Source organism: Lissotriton helveticus, chromosome 4_1 (genome assembly GCF_964261635.1).
Source record: "Lissotriton helveticus chromosome 4_1, aLisHel1.1, whole genome shotgun sequence".
NCBI lineage: Eukaryota > Metazoa > Chordata > Amphibia > Caudata > Salamandridae > Lissotriton > Lissotriton helveticus.
Genome location: NC_136063.1, coordinates 1,995,492,287 through 1,995,512,309, shown reverse-complemented (window position 1 = coordinate 1,995,512,309; position 20,023 = coordinate 1,995,492,287). Strand labels below are relative to the sequence as shown.

The window sequence follows — 20,023 nt, the reverse complement described above, 5'->3', positions numbered from 1 at the left end:
TTGAATCGTTTTGGCCACCACAAGTGTGGAAGGGTATGCTCAGATGTGAGTCCCTTGCTCACTGCACCATCAGGATTCAAGCAAGCCGGGGCGAAGACGGCTGTAATGCCAGAAACCGGTCCCCGGAAGCTTGTTTCCTTTCCAGTAAAGAATTGGCTTGGTAGTTTGGTCTGCCCTGTTCCCATGATGCGCTGGGCCAGGGTCAGACTAATTTGCATGTGGCCAGGTTCTGAACTGGGATGGTGCAGTGAGCTAAAAAACGGTGATGGATCAAGCCCTGATCTTTTGACTGGGTAGGAGTGTTCTGCTTAATTCAGATACTCTGTCCATTACCACCCCCTTTTGAATCGTTTTGGCCACCACAAGTGTGGAAGGGTATGCTCAGATGTGAGTCCCTTGCTCACTGCACCATCAGGATTCAAGCAAGCCGGGCCGAAGACGGCTGTAATGCCAGAAAACGGTCCCCGGAAGCTTGTTTCCTTTCCAGTAAAGAATTGGCTTGGTAGTTTGGTCTGCCCTGTTCCCATGATGCACTGGGCCAGGGTCAGACTAATTTGCATGTAGCCAGGTTCTGAACTGGGATGGTGCAGTGAGCTAAAAAACGGTGATGGATCAAGCCCTGATCTTTTGACTGGGTAGGAGTGTTCTGCTTAATTCAGATACTCTGTCCATCACCACCCCCTTTTGAATCGTTTTGGCCACCACAAGTGTGAAAGGGTATGCTCAGATGTGAGTCCCTTGCTCACTGCACCATCAGGATTCAAGCAAGCCGGGCCGAAGATGGCTGTAATGCCAGAAACCGGTCCCCGGAAGCTTGTTTCCTTTCCAGTAAAGAATTGGCTTGGTAGTTTGGTCTGCCCTGTTCCCAAGATGCACTGGGCCAGGGTCAGACTAATTTGCATGTAGCCAGGTTCTGAACTGGGATGGTGCAGTGAGCTAAAAAACGGTGATGGATCAAGCCCTGATCTTTTGACTGGGTAGGAGTGTTCTGCTTAATTCAGATACTCTGTCCATCATCACCCCCTTTTGAATCGTTTTGGCCACCACAAGTGTGGAAGGGTATGCTCAGATGTGAGTCCCTTGCTCACTGCACCATCAGGATGCAAGCAAGCCGGGCCGAAGACGGCTGTAATGCCAGAAACCGGTACCCGGAAGCTTGTTTCCTTTCCAGTAAAGAATTGGCTTGGTAGTTTGGTCTGCCCTGCTCCCATGATGCACTGGGCCAGGGTCAGACTAATTTGCATGTAGCCAGGTTCTGAACTGGGATGGTGCAGTGAGCAAAAAAACGGTGATGAATCAAGCCCTGACCTTTTGACTGGGTAGGAGTGTTCTGCTTAATTCAGATACTCTGTCCATCACCACCCCCTTTTGAATCGTTTTGGCCACCACAAGTGTGGAAGGGTATGCTCAGATGTGAGTCCCTTGCTCACTGCACCATCAGGATTCAAGCAAGCCGGGCCGAAGACGGCTGTAATGCCAGAAACCGGTCCCCGGATGCTTGTTTCCTTTCCAGTAAAGAATTGGCTTGGTAGTTTGGTCTGCCCTGTTCCCATGATGCACTGGGCCAGGGTCAGACTAATTTGCATGTAGCCAGGTTCTGAACTGGGATGGTGCAGTGAGCTAAAAAAACGGTGATGGATCAAGCCCTGATCTTTTGACTGGGTAGGAGTGTTCTGCTTAATTCAGATACTCTGTCCATCACCACCCCCTTTTGAATCGTTCTGTTGGAGTGAGCCCTAATTCCCAAAACCCCAGGTCCTGGACCTTTGAGTGGTATTAGCAGTTGCGGTCGGTGCAGGTAAAAGTGGTGGGGAAGGGCAGGAGGGTGAGTTGACAGAGGGAAAATAAAAAATAAAAACACTAACCTTGCGCCCGCCACATCACCAAGTTGGCGATGCAGCGAGCACAAGGTAAGTGTTTTTCTTTTTCATATTATTTTATTTTCCCTTGATGTCATCTGTTGGCTCACCCCCCCACCCCCACACCACCGCTCTTCCCTGCACCGACCATGACTGGGTGTTAGAGTGTGAACCTTCCACCATAAAACTGCTAGAACTGGACTTCAGGTGAAAAACCAAAGGTCCTAGGCTCTTCTCATTGAAAACAACCTTTCCCGGTCTACTCTTGAGAAATGAGGCCAACGCGAAATATGACTCCAACTGCCAACATGACCATCCTGGATAAAGTGATAAAGGCTGTGGACTTCACAGCCTGGAGCTCTAAACATCAACAGCACCACCTTGCATTTCCAGCCAACATGAAGCCCTGATTGTGGAGAAGCACTTCACGCTGAGAAGGGCCGCATCCCCAAAGTGAAGTTCGACTGAAGCCTAAGACTTCAGCTACCTGCCATCAACAAGCACATCTTGGGATCTAGCTTGCTTGAGGCCCGAACTACAGCGACCCCATTGAGGAGTGCGTCTCACAGTAAAACTGGGCTAGGTTAGATGATAAGGCTTCCTCCAGGATGAACCTGAACCCTGTAACTGACCTACACTCCATCACAGTCGGCCTGAACTTTTGCCTTTCACCTGGTCCCAGATAACTGCGAGTGATGCTTTGTTCTTCTAGGTGCTATTTGTAGCTAATATCCTAAAAATTTGGATCTCTGGTTTTACTATTGGAATTTTATAGTTTTGGTGGCATTTCATTTATTATAATTTACTCTATTAAACTAAATTGGTTAGCATTTTTTCCTGCTGTTGTGTTTTCACGTTAGTAATGTTTAAGTGTAGCATAAATACTCTACACATTCCCCTTTAAGCCTGATTGCCTTTATGCCAAGCTACTAGATGTTTAAGCACAGGTTTATTTAATGATTATTGGGGTTCATCATGACAAGAAATATGCTAAAAAGAGTGCAAATGTGGCAAAACTAATATTATATTTTGGCTTGGGACTTTCTATGCCCATACATAGGGGCATTAGTCTTTTCTCTAGTTTGAAGTAATACAAAGTTGATATTTTGATGCAGCTTTAACCTACAGTGTGAATACAGTAAGGCCATATAATGGAACACTACAGACAAAAGAGTAAAGCAATGCACACTCATAATATAGTAAACAGGAATTGGAGATATTTCTATTTGGGTGCCCAAATATATTTTAAGGCCTTTAGAGGCCATCATCAAGTTATCAATATAACCCTCAGCAACAGCTTCCTGTAGTCAGAAAAAGGGCTGAGTTATACAGTACTCCACCTTGGTCAGCTTTCATAAAAGGGCATAGCATGTATACACATGTTCATGTGTAACAACCTCAGAGCTTGCTACCCGAGCTGCACTTAAGCACCATAATTTAAAGGTGGGTCACTGATAATTACCACTCAAGTCCATTTTAGAACATTTTACAGACAAAGAGAGACTCGGTTAAGCTGAACGGTGACAAAAAACTCTGCCACGCTACGTGGAGTACCGTGAGCATCGGAGTGCGTTAGGGTGATGCTGTTCGCAGTGATTTTGAGCGCCGGGTGTTTATCCTGTGCTGTAAATTCATTGTGAACTGCTCCATGTGCAGTGCAAGATGGCGCAGCTTCCTTTCTGCTGCTCAAGAGGCAGCTTTCTCAATGTGAACAGAAGGTTTCTAAAGATGAATCTTCGTGACCTTCTTCAACTACTCTCATTGAGAAATCCAACCGCCCAGTTTGAGATAACTCACCTGGAGGTGGATTTTCCTCACTTGCCCTCGCCAACTTGCTGTTGAGGAGCGCGAGCGAGGAAAAAAACTCTGCTCCACTGCGTCCTCCACAGATTGTGGACTGTGGAAACTCTGCAAATGGAGCAGTTCAGCGCACAAGGTTAAAAATCAAATGGGGCTTTAAATCAAAAAGTCTAGGTGCCTAAAATTGCAGGTCAGACCCCACCTCCCCACAACAGGTTTGAAAATCTCCACATAAATACACATTGACAATATAAAAATCTTCAAGGTATGTAACTGTGCAGTTAAGAATAGTATGCCAATACTTAAACATGTGGCTACACTATTTTTGTAGCACAATATTTATGGCCATACTAATCTAACATGGAATCCATGCTATATCCCAATTCTCCTACTCGTACTCATTAATAGTCCTTAAATGAAGTTCACTCTCAGAAGTAAGCACCATATAAGCAAACGTTTACAAAACCAACATGATATCAAAATGTGGCACACCTAGAGTATGCACACAGACCTACATGTGAAACTACACCCATTGTTGCAGTCCGATGGTGGCTCCTCCGCTAAGGCGGAGTAGCGTCTACCCACTAAGGGCCCGATTATGTTGGAGGCTGAAACAGCTACGACCGTCAGTTGGAACCCTTCAGACCGCATTGTAATCGGCTGGTTAGATTCCTTTCTCGCTGACCCATTTAGATGGGGTCAGTGGGAAGGGAATCCAAATCATATATCCAAATAGCCTCCAACACGCTCGGAGAGCCCATTCACCATTCAGAAAGCCTTCGTGAATCCTTCGGCCAGTTCTTTCTTACAGATGATGGGAATCTGTCTTTGGGGCCCCCAGCAGGGCCCCCATGGGTGTAAGGCCACTGGATGGTGCCCCCCTGTTGATCCCTGCACCCGGTGGCAGGCCCCTTGCGCTGCTTGCCACGATGTGCAGGGATAAACTGCACCTCTGCTCTTTACAATGAGAGCATGAATTCCGTTCCGAATCCCACTGTAAAGTATAGGATTTCATTGATCGCATCCTAGTTGCTGGTCTGGAACCAACAACAGGAGGTTGTTCGGTTCCAGTTCCCAAATCATGTTGGACGGAATACGGTCCTTCCGACATCGTAATTGGGCCCTAAGTGTAAAAAGGAAAAGAAAATGACAGTACCTCAACATTAGTAACGTTAAGGTATTATCATTTTTTTCTTCTGTAAGGAGCCAACCAGGTTGAAGTGGGGCAGTGATTGGCTTGTCACAGCTTAGGAGAGGGAGGAGGAGTGGTTACTGCTGCACCTTAGGTGCTCATGATGTTATGGCCTGCTGTCTTGGGCCAGCCAAACTGTCCCGAGCACTTTGCATGCTCTTCATCGGATGTATTGCACAGCATAGATGGAAAACTTCTAAAGCCTCCTAGTCCCCATCTGAGTGCTGAACCACAGGGCTCACACCAATCACAACGCTCTTGTAAGGCAGATTTGTGATTGGCTAGGGGAGTCTGGGAGCCTGGTTGCTTACTGTTCCTGTGTCACAGGAGAGGCAGTGGCTGGCGACCGCAAAGCCAAACTAAGTCTTTTTTTTCTAAACCCCCTCCTCTTTACCCGGCCCACCACATTCCCAGCTAGCCCCCACTGTTCAGGGCAAAAGACATGCAGGGTTCAATTTAGTCAGGCCTTCATGGTCACAGACCATATTCACCACTGACAGACATACAGGGATCCATGCATACTGACACCCATACTCATAAACCAGTAAAGTTGCAAGCTTTCATGCAGACAGACAACCAGACCAAACTGACACATGTTAACAAATATATGTGAATGAAATTGAACAGACGGACACTGGTTGAAGTGCATAAGGCATGCACAATGTGATGTGAAGAAGGCACCACACAAGGGAAGAGAATAGAAGATGATGAACAGAAGAACAACACAGGTTGATGAACCCTAGGGAAGCGCAGAGGAAAACAAGCTGATGTGCAGGTGAGTTCAGCAGGGGAGTACATGGACAAGTACTGCAGGAGTGCACAGAGAGATGTGATGTGTAAAAAAGGAGTACTGATCAATATATCACACGAGAGCACTGATTGGCGTGGTGTGCTTGATTGGACTAGGGACTTGTAGGAATGGCTTCTGGCATGACAGCTTGGTACAACAAGTAATTAAATAAAAGTCTACGGGTCAGATGTGCAAAAATTAGGAATACCAATTTCCTAATTACGAGTTTCTCCAAATCACAATTAGGAAATCAGTATTCCTAATGTATAAAACTCATTGAATTTATTGTAGGGATTCCTTGTGAGTCACAAATCGACCCATAGTAATGCGGTCGGTCGCAGTTTGTTACCCATTAGGAATCACAGTGACCACAAGGATGGTTGCCTTCTGAGGTCAACAAACCACTATGTCTGTGATTGAGTTTAAATAGAGCATTTTTTTTAAATGCAGCCCGTTTTACTAAAGGGAAAATGGAAAGCATTAAAAGAAAAAATTAACTCTAGAAGTTTCATTTTTAGGTCGAGCCTGGAGTCAGCACACATGCGCTACTCTGCGAGACTTGTTGTAGTGGAGTAGGGAATAGAAGCACTTTCCACTCTCATCCCATATTTGCCATTGGCTTGTGTCATTGTCTTTCCTAAATGCTGGCTTCTGATTTATAAATAGGCTTGTTAGTACCAACTTAGTACCGCATCATCTTAATTTGTCACATTCCATGGCGACAGGCCCTTTGTGTTGTTACACGGTACCCCAATTTTAGTCCTTGAGCACAATCCTCTTTATCGAGTTTCTGTTACTGCAGGCACAACATGCTTTGGTGCCTTCTTTAAAACCCCACCCTCCCTCTTGTTGTCCGTTCCTTCTTTATCTCCTGCCCTCCCTCTGACTGTGCCTTCTTTATCCATGTTGTTGTGCCTTCTTTAACACCCCCTCACTCTTTCCAGTTGTCTGTGCCTTCTTTACCACTCCTTTCCCCGCCCTCCCGCGCGTTGTCCCAGCCTTATTAAAACCCCGCCGCCTGCCCTTCCGCCCTTCCGTTGTCTGTGATGCCTACCATTTGCAATGCAATAGGTTTTGCATTTACGCAAGTTTGAGCTATTGGCATTGTAAATTACAATGCCTTTTATTTATGTTTTGGATTTTAAAGCATAAATAAAACAGCTAAAACTCGTGTAAATACGAGATCTATTGCATTGCAAATTCTTAAATTCACTGGAATCATTGAGATTCACAAAAATTCTATGATTTTGACATTTTGCCTAAAGACTTTTTTTTACCTATTTCCAAGATGCTTAAAGTGTAAACGTCAGACAAAAATCCTAATGCGATGTGTTCTATTGGTGGGGATTACGCCTTCTTTCTTGAGAGTGCCTTGGCGATCAGTGTCTCTGCTGCTTTGCTCCTGTGCATGGAGCTTTTCATGGTTAGTCACCTCGTTTACAGGGCATGTGCAGTTGAATCCATCTGCTGGACCTTTTAGGTTGTCTATGTACCAGTTCTGTTTACTGCAAAGGCTGTGTGTTTGTCGTAGAATCTGATGAACAGCAGTCATCTATTCTTTAGTAGCTCAACCTTAGATACCAAAATGTGTTCCTGGATCATACTACCGAGGGAGAGGAATGTTGTGGCAGAATTCAGATGTGAGTAGTGTTTTGTGCAGGACCTGGTGTGTGCTTTAGGAATGCAGTTAACCATTTGCAATCCAATAGGTCTCGCATTTACATGAGTTTGAGCTATTGGCTTTGTGAATGACAATGCCTTTTATTTATGTTTCGTTTTTTAAAACATAAATAAAAAGGCAGTGTCATTTACAATGCCAATAGTCTAAACTTGCATAAATGCGAGACCAATTGTATTGCAAATGCTTGTTTTAGAGTAGGAAGTGATCCGTAGGACCACTGTCTGCTCTTAAAAAGTGATTAGTATTTACATTCTCAAAGCGTAAGGAGCCCCTTGGAGATCCCTTTCTCTTTGTGAATGGGTAACCACCATTTTAAACTGGTGATTAAGTATTACTGTTTTGAACCAGAAGTTGGTACCAAAACAGTAATACGTACCATATTGATTCGTTATTTGGAAGGGACACCTTATATACACCATTCCAAATTCCGAATGGGAAATGCAAAATGTGATTCATTAACAAACTACCGAATCACATTTTTCATTTTATACATTTGAAAAACCATTTTTCCAGTCACAAACGCACTGAAAGTGCGAATCGCGCCATTTGTAACTGGAAAAATGCTTTGAACATCTGCCTCTAAATTTGTAAAGGGTGCTACAGCAAATACTTGTGCCTGGCGCAAGAGACCTTTAATAACGGCCTCGTACAGCAGAATGCACCTGTGAAGTGACTATTGCAAGAAGGACATCATCATTTTCTATTTAACCCATTCCATGCTAATGAGGGAACCACGCCGTCATGAGCTACAGGCGGTGTGTGCTCATGACGGTGTGGTTCCATCATGTGGCTGCCGATCCGCCCACGCAGCCTGTGCGGGCGAATAAATGAGCGGGCGGGGCCTTGACGGAACCACACCGTCATGAGCACAGGCCGCCTGTGATTCATGACGGCGTGGTTCCATCACGAGCACAGCGGCACCTCGCTCACCTCCCCGCACTGAAGCAAAATTCACGCCGAGGCTAAGGGGTTAAAGAAGGAGAGACCTATTGACTTTGACAATCTCTTTTTTGTATGTCTTGTGTCGTCCCACCTCTGAATAAGGTCCACAAAGTTTTAAACAAGCAAACATATAAAAAAGAAATCTGTGAAAAAAATCTTGTTCACTTTTTTCAGAAATGCATAATAAAATTGTGAAGCTTGAAATCGTACATGATGTCTATGTATTAAACATTTCTCAATTTCATGTACAATGTAATTTTGCTGAAATATATAGTTAGTTCATATTGTTTAAAAATATATACATATTTGAACATTAGTATTCATATTCCTTTGTGGCTGGCTGTATATGTGATATGGTTTGATGGGCCCATATTAACATGGTTTCTGCTTCACATGTGGTGCATTTTCAAAACAATAGAGTTTTCAAAAACAGGGACACGATTTTAAGACTGTTCAAGCCTTTGAAAAGCTATGTCATTATTAAGCAGCTGCAGATAAATGCTACAATGTACCTATTTTTAACACTGGCGCAATCTAACAATCAGAATACCTGTGTGCTACTGCGTGCCTTTTCTCTAGCAAGAACAATTTATCGTTGTAAGCACACACAAAGCCTGCACACAGCAAAAAATAAACTTTCCCCTTTACTTGTATGTGGGGAAGTAGTTTCAACCAAAAGGATTAAAAAAATAAATCTTATAATGACAGCAATTCAAGTTAATACTAGAAGGTCAAGCAACATGCCAGAGGGTGCCCTATAGATCACAGTCGGCGGATTAAAATATCATACCTTTGGTGACAGGAATAGATTTTCGCCTTCGCCCGTTGTAGAATTGTAGTCCAGGTTTCTACAAAGGGCAGACATAGGGTGAGGCGGAATTCCTAGCTAGGGCTTGGGAAACATTTGTCAACCAACCAATTACTGATTAGTACCGTAACTGTAGGAAAAAAACTACACACAGCACTCCCCTTTTATCAATCACCTCAAACGTTCTCATTCACAGATGCAAAAGGGATTCTTCTGATGAAAAAAGAGATCTATCTTAGAATGAGAGAGGGCTGCAAGAAAAGAGACCTTCAGGCCATCATTTCATGGTGACAGCCAGAAGCCTAGGCTGCCTAGCCTTCAGCAGATATAACATAATGAGTTTATTTACAAGGCCGTTGTGCTGCCTTTATTTCCTAAATAAAAAGCGACACACCGGCAATGCAACGGGGTTGTAAATGAGCCCCAACCAATGCTAAACTATCCCAACCAAGCCATGGTAACTTAAATAATTTTTCAATACAAATGCATAAAATAGAAAACAAAGCAGTAGGTGTAAAAATATTAGTAAAACCGATTTCCTAATTACGATTCTCTCCGAATCGCAATTAAGAAATCGATATTCCAAATGTATGAAACTCTTTGCGTATCATATAGCCATTCCTATTTGTTTGTAAATTGACCTACCTTGAATATTAATGAGGTAGATTGCAAAGTGTGACCCATTAGGAATAGAAGCCAGCAAAGGGATTGAGGCCTGCTGAGGTCAGCAGACCACCATGTCTGTGATTACTTTTGATTAATCAATCTTGTAATTTAAATGCTTCCCACTATTCTCAAAGGAAAATGGGATGCATTGGGATAAGAAAAAGGCTTTGTATATCTGGCCCAAATACCTTTACCTTCAAGTACTTGTTTGTATTTCATTTTACAATTATGAAACTAAATTAGAGTTTTCATTATGAGTTCCATATTTAAACTGTGGCGATTAATTTTGAGAATTTTACGTTAGGATTGTACTCACAGCATTACGCACATCACGTAATTACAACACTATTCAAGGGAATGCATTGTGTAGGAACAAAGGGCCACATGTAGCAAGCTTTTATGTGTCGTAAATGGGCTGATTCACAGAATTACTTGTTTGCAACAGCAAACAAAAGACTTTTGGTATGTATCAAACCAAAATTGTGTTTCTGTAGCACATTATCAAATAACAAATTTGGTTTGCCACCAAGGGGCGTCCCTTCCAAATTTCCAAATACCTACTTGGAATAGTGTGTAATAATATTTCGCAACCAAATTTCAGCCGCAAAACACTAATAAATGATTGACTAATGCATTCACAAATTGGAAGGGGTCCTCTCGAGGTCCATTTTCATTTGTGAATATAAAAACAAAAAAGTTTATTTAAGAGAAGGCAGTTTTCAGTAGGACCTCTGAATCTTCTTAAAGAAAGAAGATCCCATTTTCCTTTAAGGAAAACTGGCTACATTTACAGAAAATGGCAACCTGCCTCATTAATATTCATGAGGTAAGTCGTTTTGCAACCTATGTGGAATGACTAAATTCTATGAGTTTCATACAGTAGGAATAGCGATTTACAAATAGCGATTCACAGAAAATTGCAATTAGATAACCGCTATTCCTAATGTTAATACATCTGACCCAAAGCAAATAACAAGAACAGGAGGTTGTGTTTTTGAATTTGTGGGCTATTTTGGATCGAAAAGGCAGGCAGTCAGATAGATAGATAGATAGATAGATAGATAGATAGATAGATAGATAGATAGATAGATAGATGGATGGATGGATGGATGGATGGATGGATGGATGGATGGATGGATGGATGGATGGATGGATAGATAGATAGATAGATAGATAGATAGATAGATAGATAGATAGATAGATAGATAGATAGATAGATAGATAGATAGATAGATAGATAGATAGATAGATAGATAGATAGATAGATAGATAGATAGATATTACCAAATAAGAGAGGAAATCCTTGACACTTTCAATCATTAGATGAGCTACAAGCATTTCTGCCCTGGGAAAGTCTTATAAACAGAAAACAGATATTATCATCCTATTTCTCCTTAATAACAGCAGTTTTATGCAAACACTGTTTATCACATTCAATGGATTTACATTTACTAATAATACAGCTTAGGAATGCTGCAAAAGTATATATTCTCACTCTTGTGTGCACACAGGAATAAACACGCCCTGTCAAAATGTAAGTTATAATGCTTACAGTTCATTAGTTTAACAGTTCAGCTTAATTTCCACAGATATTACATCACTGCATTTTAGGAAATTGGAAATGTGTTAATCCATTTTAAGGCAAGCTGGTCATGCTATACAGGTGACAACTCAGCTAATATGCAAGGGATAACAGTGCACCTCATCTCCTAAAGCAATGCTAACTATATCCCTCAGCATCTTTTGCAACATGATTTGTAGGCTTTGCAAAGCTATTAGCACTCCATTTTCGATTTTTAAAGCACATTTTTGCTCTAATATTTAACTCAGTCGTATGTGTGTCAATTGACTGGGAACATCTTTTTAAGTGTATTACCCAATGAAAAATAAACTACTGAGCGCACGTTTTGGATACACTGCAAGCTGACTATACGTGCCTTTTGGAATAAAAAGAAATGTCTTTTGTGGGTTTTTGTTATGTAGTTAGCAACCGTTTTATATTTTAGGTCTAATAATGAATAAATTAAATGTTGCTGTAATGATAATAAACACCTGCAGCAATGTTTTCTTTATTGTTTAGTAAGAAAGCCTATATTAAAGATTTCATTATCTTGCAACATATTTAAGAGTGGTGCTGCGATAGCAACAGTGACACATTCACAAGGATGCATTTGACAGCATCAGTGACTAGCAACTGATCAACAACTACATTTAATTGTTCAATGTCTTATATTGGATGAATGGTTTATTTCCCCTACTTACTTTATGCTTAGTTGAAATGGCTTGATGGTATGTGACTATCTTAATCCCATTCAAGTGTTTTGCTTCGTAAGGATGCCATTATTGTAAGTCAACTTGTTTGGAGCACAAACAAAATGTCAGGCACTGCACCAGTAACCAGCTATTTTTCCCTGTTAATGGTGGTAATTATGCACTGATATGGATATAGGGGAGCTTGTGTAAATTGGGATTTGCACTGATCATTCAATGCAATAATTGTTTTTCCGCTGAGTGGGACTGGCATTGTGTACTTGTAGAGAAATGCACATGCTGTTGATAAAAGTGCAGATTCCCAGATTGTTTACCTGTAAGATCATTACTCTGGTTAATTCTTCCTCATCCTAGGCCTTTATTTATTAGAAGGCCCGCCTCCCTGAGAGCCGCACACATGTCTTCACACAGTCCTTTTTTAGTTACCTCTTTCTCTCGTGCGGGAGCCCATAAAAGGGCACTGAAAAAAAATAAAAGATCTCTTCCAAATATATACAATTTCCTCTCTTTAACCATTGCCAAAGACTCAACTGATGCTGTGAGCCCAGAGGAGATAGGATAGGAATAAAAGGCCTGTTAAGTACTCTGAACATTACATTTTTCCTTTTTTTCAACCCGATTCCCTATATTTTTTAAGACCCGTGCCCAAATCTTTTAAGCATTTCATCATTGCCAAGGACAAAAAAAAGTTGAATACACCAAAGAAGAATCCAACAGCAGGTACATTTTAAACACAATGGCTCAATTCAAATAAACTTTGAATCTATTAATAACAATGGAGCAAATGACAAGTGATCCTCGGAACCGGTATTCAAACAATAGTGCTCCACAAACATCAAAGGAACAGCCTAGTTGCCACACAAATGTGATTGTTAGAGACACTCAGGCCCAGAGTTATCAAAATTTCATGCAACACAACACAGCAAGCCACCTTGCTGCGCTGTGTAAAAGGTCAGGAATGCACCTTATTTACCATTATTTATTTTTGGGGGAACCTACAGCCAACGCAAGCACCCTTGCATCATGCTGCAAGGGTGCCAGCATTGCAGGTCGGATTGTTTTTGTGCAGCAAAGGGCACTCTTTTGCACAAAAACAAAGTTAGAGGCATTTTCCTCTTTCTATGAGGGCTGCAGAATGCAGCACAATTAGAAAGAGGAAACAATGAGGAGAACTAAAGACATTTCTCCTCTTTGTGTATCTGGTGGGGAAAAGTACAATTCAGTGGCGTAACGAAACTTGAGGGGGCCCCCCTGCAAAGCACAATGAGGGGGCCCCCCAGGCACTACCTACCACTTTGCCCCAACGACAAAAAAAAGTGGTCACCTAAAGCCGTATTTTCAGCACTTATCTGTGCATACTTCGAACAGCAAATATAAATAGAATGCACTTTAATTGTGTTCTAGGGCTGCCTGAATGATGGGATTCATGACTGATAATTAAAAGGAACACAGACAGAAAGGTCACATTACAAATGAGTACATACGTTTTTTTATTCATAACCCTATTCAGTGCCAAGACAAGGTCTTTCTAGGCTTTTTAAACACATGGCTAGCATTTTTCTTTTGGCAACCCTACTCTATATTCCTTTTCATGAACTTCATTCTCACACTACAGCAGTAAATGTAAATTTCAAATGCAAGGAATAGGCAGAGTTGGGGCCCAGAGGGTACTGGAACCGGAAAAAAACTAAGCTTCGGTAACCAGTTTACAAAAGTATGTTGACTGTGCACCTCAGATAGAGTGTACAGCTGACTGTTGTGGTGCACTGTAGCACCCAACAACATTTTTCAATAATGTACATCACACGCAGATATGTAATAGCGCTCACTGGGTAGAGCATATATATTACATAGCTCAAAAATACCATATAGATGGATGGCACACAGCTCCCAAGAGCACTGTAAGTAGTTTAATACACACGCAAGAATTGAACAGAACGCTCTGGACAAACCTTGCATACACCCCACACAGCGCAGATGTACTATACGGCGGCAATGTGGCCCCGAAGAGCACTTTTCAATAGCATGGAACACACACAAACCTCCAACACAACACATTAAATAGAACATTTTGCTTACATCTAACTAAGCACAGACATGGCATTTGGGTCGTGGGCCATATTTTCCATAGAATGCATTATATAAACATAAATAACGTACGATAACATGTAATTGCTGCTCCTATAGTTGTGTAACTCTATTTATCACTTGGTCATCAGAATGTGCTACAACAGAGACGATAATGCTGGGCTGGTAAACAGGCGAGAGGGCCAACCCATCTTCACTATTGAGAGGCTCAGAAGCACACCATTTAATTTATGAGGCAGGCCGCCTGGTTGCAAAACTGATATGAGCCAACTGGTGCACCCATGCTGCAGCTGCACGCTACAACTACTGCTCTGATGGCCCGAACTCTATGCCACTCTACTCTATGCCGATTAACTTTTGGGTAGAGGTGAATCAGTGAGTGAGGTGCCCCAGTACTGGGCTAGAAGTGCCAGCTGCAGATCAGAATTGATTGTGCTCATATGCAACTCTGAGTGAATCTCTGTACTGGAATTGATGAAGGGGGCTGTCCTACAGGCCAGACACATGCCGGAAGAGTGGCCAACTAGACGCTGAGCACAGGGGTCATCCCCAGAGTGCAAGTGTCACGGCCCACTCTAAACATATCGCAGAGTGCTCTGCAAAGCTGACTCTCCTCGCCATACCCTGGGTGCTTGCCCTCTCCTGGCCCCATGCTTGCATCAGGGGTCAGGCACACTAGGGCTCCTCCACAACACAAGACATATGAGAATGCTAGAAATTAGCCCAAACTAACAAAGACATCCGTGCACAGTCTTCCTGCTCAGTCGGAGTAAACAACTGGTAGACTCTATTTACAGTCTCAGAGGAGGCTGTGCACACATCTGACTGCAGCCATTTACATGCCTCAAAGCTATCTGCATAAACAGCTGGCAGGATCCATTTACAGTCTCAGAGGTGGCTGTGCACACATCTGGCAGAATCTATTCTCAAGCCTCAAATGACCCTCCTTAAACACCTGGCAGGATCCATTTACTCCCTTAGAGTAGGCTGTGCACACATCTCGCAGCATTCATGTAAAGGCCTGAAAGAAAGCTGCGTATGCAGCTGGTAGGGCCCATTAGAAACTCAGAGGAGGCTGTGCACACAGCCATCAGCATCCATTTACTGGTCTCAGAAGAGGCTGACTACAGCTAGCAGGATCAATTTACATGCTTCAGACGAGACTGTGCACAGCTAGCTGGCAGGACCCACTATGACCTCTGAACAGCCGGTGTACACAGCTGGCAGGATTCATTTGCAGCCCTCAGGGGACACTATGTACAGCTGGCAAGGCTTGTTAAGACCTTAGAGGAGGCTGTGAACACATCTAGCAGGAACCACTCCAGGCCTCAGAGGAGGCTGTGAGCGTAGCATGGCAGAATCCATGTCCATGCCTCAGTGGAGGCTGTACACAGCTGGTTGGACCTCTTTACAGGCCCGGTTTGGCACCTGTATAAGTGATCATAAAACAACACATTGTCTGTTGTAGCTTTTAGCATGGGGTGTGGTTAAGATTTTGAAACAGATCAAAAAGGGGTCCATTCACAAACTGCATTGTGTAGTACATAAAGTAGTACTAGGTAGTACTTCTCATGTACTATAAAATGCTATTCACAAACCTACAAGCAGACCTCTCCACACCTCCTATCTTTTCTATGTCGAGATTTCTGTAAAAGTGCCAAAGGTCTCCGCACACATAAACCTACGATTTAGCTGTAAATGTCAGAGGGACAATGGAAAGCTGCTGAGAAATTAGCAATAGTTACTACTAAATAGGAGGGGTTCAAGGAGTAGTAAAGAGAAGTTCATGGGTCTAAGGATGGGCTACGGATGGGGTCTTATAACACAAACACACAGTACTTTTTTATCCTGTTTGCTACAGAATAAACAACAATCATTCTGAGCCCCCAAATCACCTGTCTATAACAGTGCAAACAAAGGCCGAAGGCCCTAGTTCAAGAACAGACAGCACTGTCTCCCAAGAGCTGCAAGCCCAACAGCAGCTCCACACTATGGCCTTCTTAACGAGGGACTCCAGATGAGGTGTTATCATCAAAATAATGAAGTGTGCTGGAATTCCTAGGTGCAGTGCCCCCCACTATTAAGAAAGTTCCCATACGGAATGTGATACAACTTGGAAATTGGTGTTTTTGTAATGATTGACATATTTTTCCATATTGTGGGCGGTGCAATCCAGGGGTTCTAATGCATACAAGTACATACATCCTTTTATAAGCACATATCTAAAACCCATCAGTGAGGAGACATTTACCCCAGCTAATAACTGGGTCAAATGGATACATCTATGCACATAACACAGAACAAAGATGTAGGACAGCATTACATTAATTTTACAATTCACTTTAATCGACATTACCCATTACTAAATTCGACATGACCAAAATTCTACCCGTCATTCTCAACTAAACAAATAGAGCCATATGCAACCAGTCACTGTTAAACCCGGGACCCCGTGACAACGATGCCCAGAGTAGGAGTGACCCATGCTAATGGGAGAAGGACCTACACATATACAACAAACATAAATTGAAAATTGAAGGCACTGTCTTTTGTTTCTGTTTGCAAAATCTCGCATCAGAAAGACAATCACCTGCACCAGCGCATATTGTAACACAATGGTGTAGCCCACAGACATGCATGTTGTGCTGCTGTAAGACTCACATAGGAGAAATATATCACTCCTCGGTATTGTGAAACAAATGCGATATTACACTGTCCAATTGTGCACTTATAAGTCCAATGCTTACAAGAACAAGCTTGTATTTCCTAAATCAGACGACTGGAAGGCTCTTTCTTGTCTTGTGTTACCAGAGCTCTCACCCTATGTGGATTGTTCCTGAAAGGTGTCTATTTATACACTGAGAAGTCGGAGCTAGAAAGGAGAGATGGACGCGATGAATCAATGTGTGTTTTATACAAATATACACACCTTCCATTGAAGACATGGAGGTTGAAACTTATGCCGTGTGAGACAACTTTTCAAACTTGAGAATGTGTAGGCGACAGACTGACTCACCTGAGGCCTGGCCTGCAGCTTCAGTGACAGGTGCAAGTGGGCTGCAAAACACCAGACTAGGTATAGCTGCCAAGGTTTCATATTGCTATGTATGACAATTTCATAATTTCTGTGAAATTATGAGTGACTTTCAACAAGTATGAGTGACACTTTCTAGTGGGCAAAATCAAGCAAAGACGAAGGAAACATACACATAAATATCAGAAATCACACTAATTTTAGCAACGAGAAACTGAAAGAAGATCTGAAAACTAGTGGAAAACACCAGGAATGGAAGGGTTCTAGTGCCGAGAAAGAGTGCTCCAGGCAGCAAGTGATGTATCGTACCGCCCGAGTGGCTCTTGTGGAAGGACGCTACTCATCAGAATCGCTGTGCATAGGAAGTACTGCTGTCCGCAAGCAGTAACGCGGTCTTGACCCCGTGTACAGACCGAGGGGCTGTCGTCAGCGCAAGTGTGCTTACCGACAAAGGTGTTCAGTTGCTTCTGCCCCGAATGTCCCTTACTATTAATAACAGTATGAGCACAGTTGCAGCAGAATCTGAAACAGTTACAGTAGAAACCGCAAACTCTGTGACCCTAACTCGAGATACTGAAGGAAACCTTATTTTTCGTTGTCCTCAAAATGATCATGAAGTGAACTCCGAAGAGAACTTTGAACCATCTCAAAAACAATTTTGTTTTTCTGAGGATAGTCAAAGTGCAGATGATTCCACTCCATGTATTTCAATCCTTGCTAATTCAGAGAATGCCCAGAGCTTTCAGATGACTATGACGGCTACTACTGAGTTACCAAACAATGACATCCGTGAAGAAAGTATTACTCAAGTTGAGTATCTTCAGAATGAACAACTGGACAGACTTTCTCCTACAGCAAATGAAGACGTGACCCCTGTCAGCCAGGCCTGGTTTACAACAAGAGTAGATAAGGATTCCCTTAATTATAAAGGCCACAAGTGGAAGAAAGGAATGTGGTCGAAGGAAGTATTTAAAGGTACGTGGCATGACAGATGCCTCAGAAATAATCTTTGAAATGTCAAAGGATGACAGAAAGGATTTCTACAGGACCATCGCCTGAGATCTGAATCGTCCCCTTTTTGCAGTGTACAGAAGAGTTCTTCGCATGTATGATGACACGAATCATGTTGGAAAATACACGCCTGAAGAAATTCTAAGGCTCAGAGAGCTTCGCATTAAGCACGGAAATGACTGGGCCACGATAGGATATGCTTTGGACATAAGTGCATGTTCTGTAAAGGATCAGTGAAGGCTGATGAAAGAAACCTGCAATAGAGGGAAATGGACAGAAGAAGAAAAAAGGCGACTCGCAGAAGTGGTCCACGAGTTGACAGGCACAGATGCAGGCAATGCTGTCATCCAGAGTGTACCCTGGGTCGCTGTGGCAGAAAGAGTTGGTTCGCGATCAGAAAAGCAGTGCCGTTCCAAGTGGTTAAATTATCCATATTGGAAGCAGAGTGGGGGGACCGAGTGGACAAAAGAAGATGAAATGACTCTCATTCTGAGAATAACCAAGCTTACCGTGCTAGATGAAAATAATATAAACTTGGACATTCTAGCTGAAGGTTGGAGCAGTGCCCGTTCACCTCAGTGGCTTCGAAGTAAAGGGTAGACCGTTAAGAGGCAAATTGCAAATCACAAGGATGTTTCATTTCCTGTGCGAATCAAAGAACTTTGACACCTGCACGAAACCCCAAATCATCACAACTTGACGATAGATAAAAAATATGGAACCGGATTCTGCAACCCACCCTAGTTCGAATACAGGGGTCCAGTATGTACAGATTCACCTCACTCCATTACATTAAAAAGTGGTACACTACAGACCATTGATATTGTTCCACCTATACATCTGCAGCCTACTGCACTTTTTTACTTCAGACAAACTCAAGCCAAGGCATTCCTTTAACTTTAACCACCAGTCCTACAATGAGTTTAACGTCCACTGCTTCTCCAGCCTCCTCGGATCAGGTCTCAGTGCATTCCTTATCTACAGAACATTTGCTGAATACAAGTGACAGTGTGACAGTGCAATGTTGAACTTCGAATGCCAGCATGCACACTTTGTCTTCTGAAGATATCACCTCGTCCATTGCCCAAGAAGGACTTACCATTGGTTTAGCTCAAAAGAAGAATTCAAGGAGCAATGAAAAACCCTGGCAGCAGATTCGTTTACAGAGGAAATCCAGCAGTCCAAACATACCACAGATGAACATTCTTCTTATGGCATGGACCAGCCAGCAGATTTTAATGGCAGTGGCTATGTGGATTTACTGGAGCATTCAGCAAGGACTGGTGAAGAGATTGTTGATCCTGTTCCCAAAACGGAGGAAGCCTTGCATCAAAGTTTTGTAACAAATTTCCTGCATCTCCCAGCATGGAAGAAAAAGAAAGACTATCTGTAACTAATTGTGTTACTATACTTGTTCCTTCTCCACATGGATTTCTCCAGACAGCAAACAGCTTAGATGGTGAATCGGTCTTACCATTGACATCCTCGACAGATCCAATATTGGAGTACAGTGAAGAGAGAGCCCACATTGTTGGATAGTCTGGCAGCTCAGGATCACTAAAAAGATTCTGAAGATTTTTAACTTGTGACTAAAGTAACAGTCTAGCATCTGTATCAGTAGCACTTCACTGCCTGAAGTTGTAGTTGGAGCCAAAAGAGTTTCTTCTTATGAAGTAACTTTCATTGGAGTGATTTCTTTCTTCTCATCGCTGGGTATTTCCACTGGCTATACTCACTTGAATCTATATACCTCAACATAAGCCTTGTAAAGTAACTCAGGGCTCCACACCCAAGTTTGTAAAAATCTGTTATATTGAAGGTTGTAACCTCTTAAAAATTTGACACTATTTCTATGAAGGTGGTCAACTTTTTCTCCAAACG

At 42.6% G+C, this 20,023-nt stretch overlaps 1 pseudogene; it reads left to right on the top strand.

Moving 5' to 3' along the window:
* The first annotated feature begins 17,631 nt into the window (after positions 1-17,631).
* On the top strand, positions 17,632-19,714 carry LOC144828244 (cyclin-D-binding Myb-like transcription factor 1 pseudogene; annotated as a pseudogene).
* Positions 19,715-20,023: the final 309 nt, after the last annotated feature.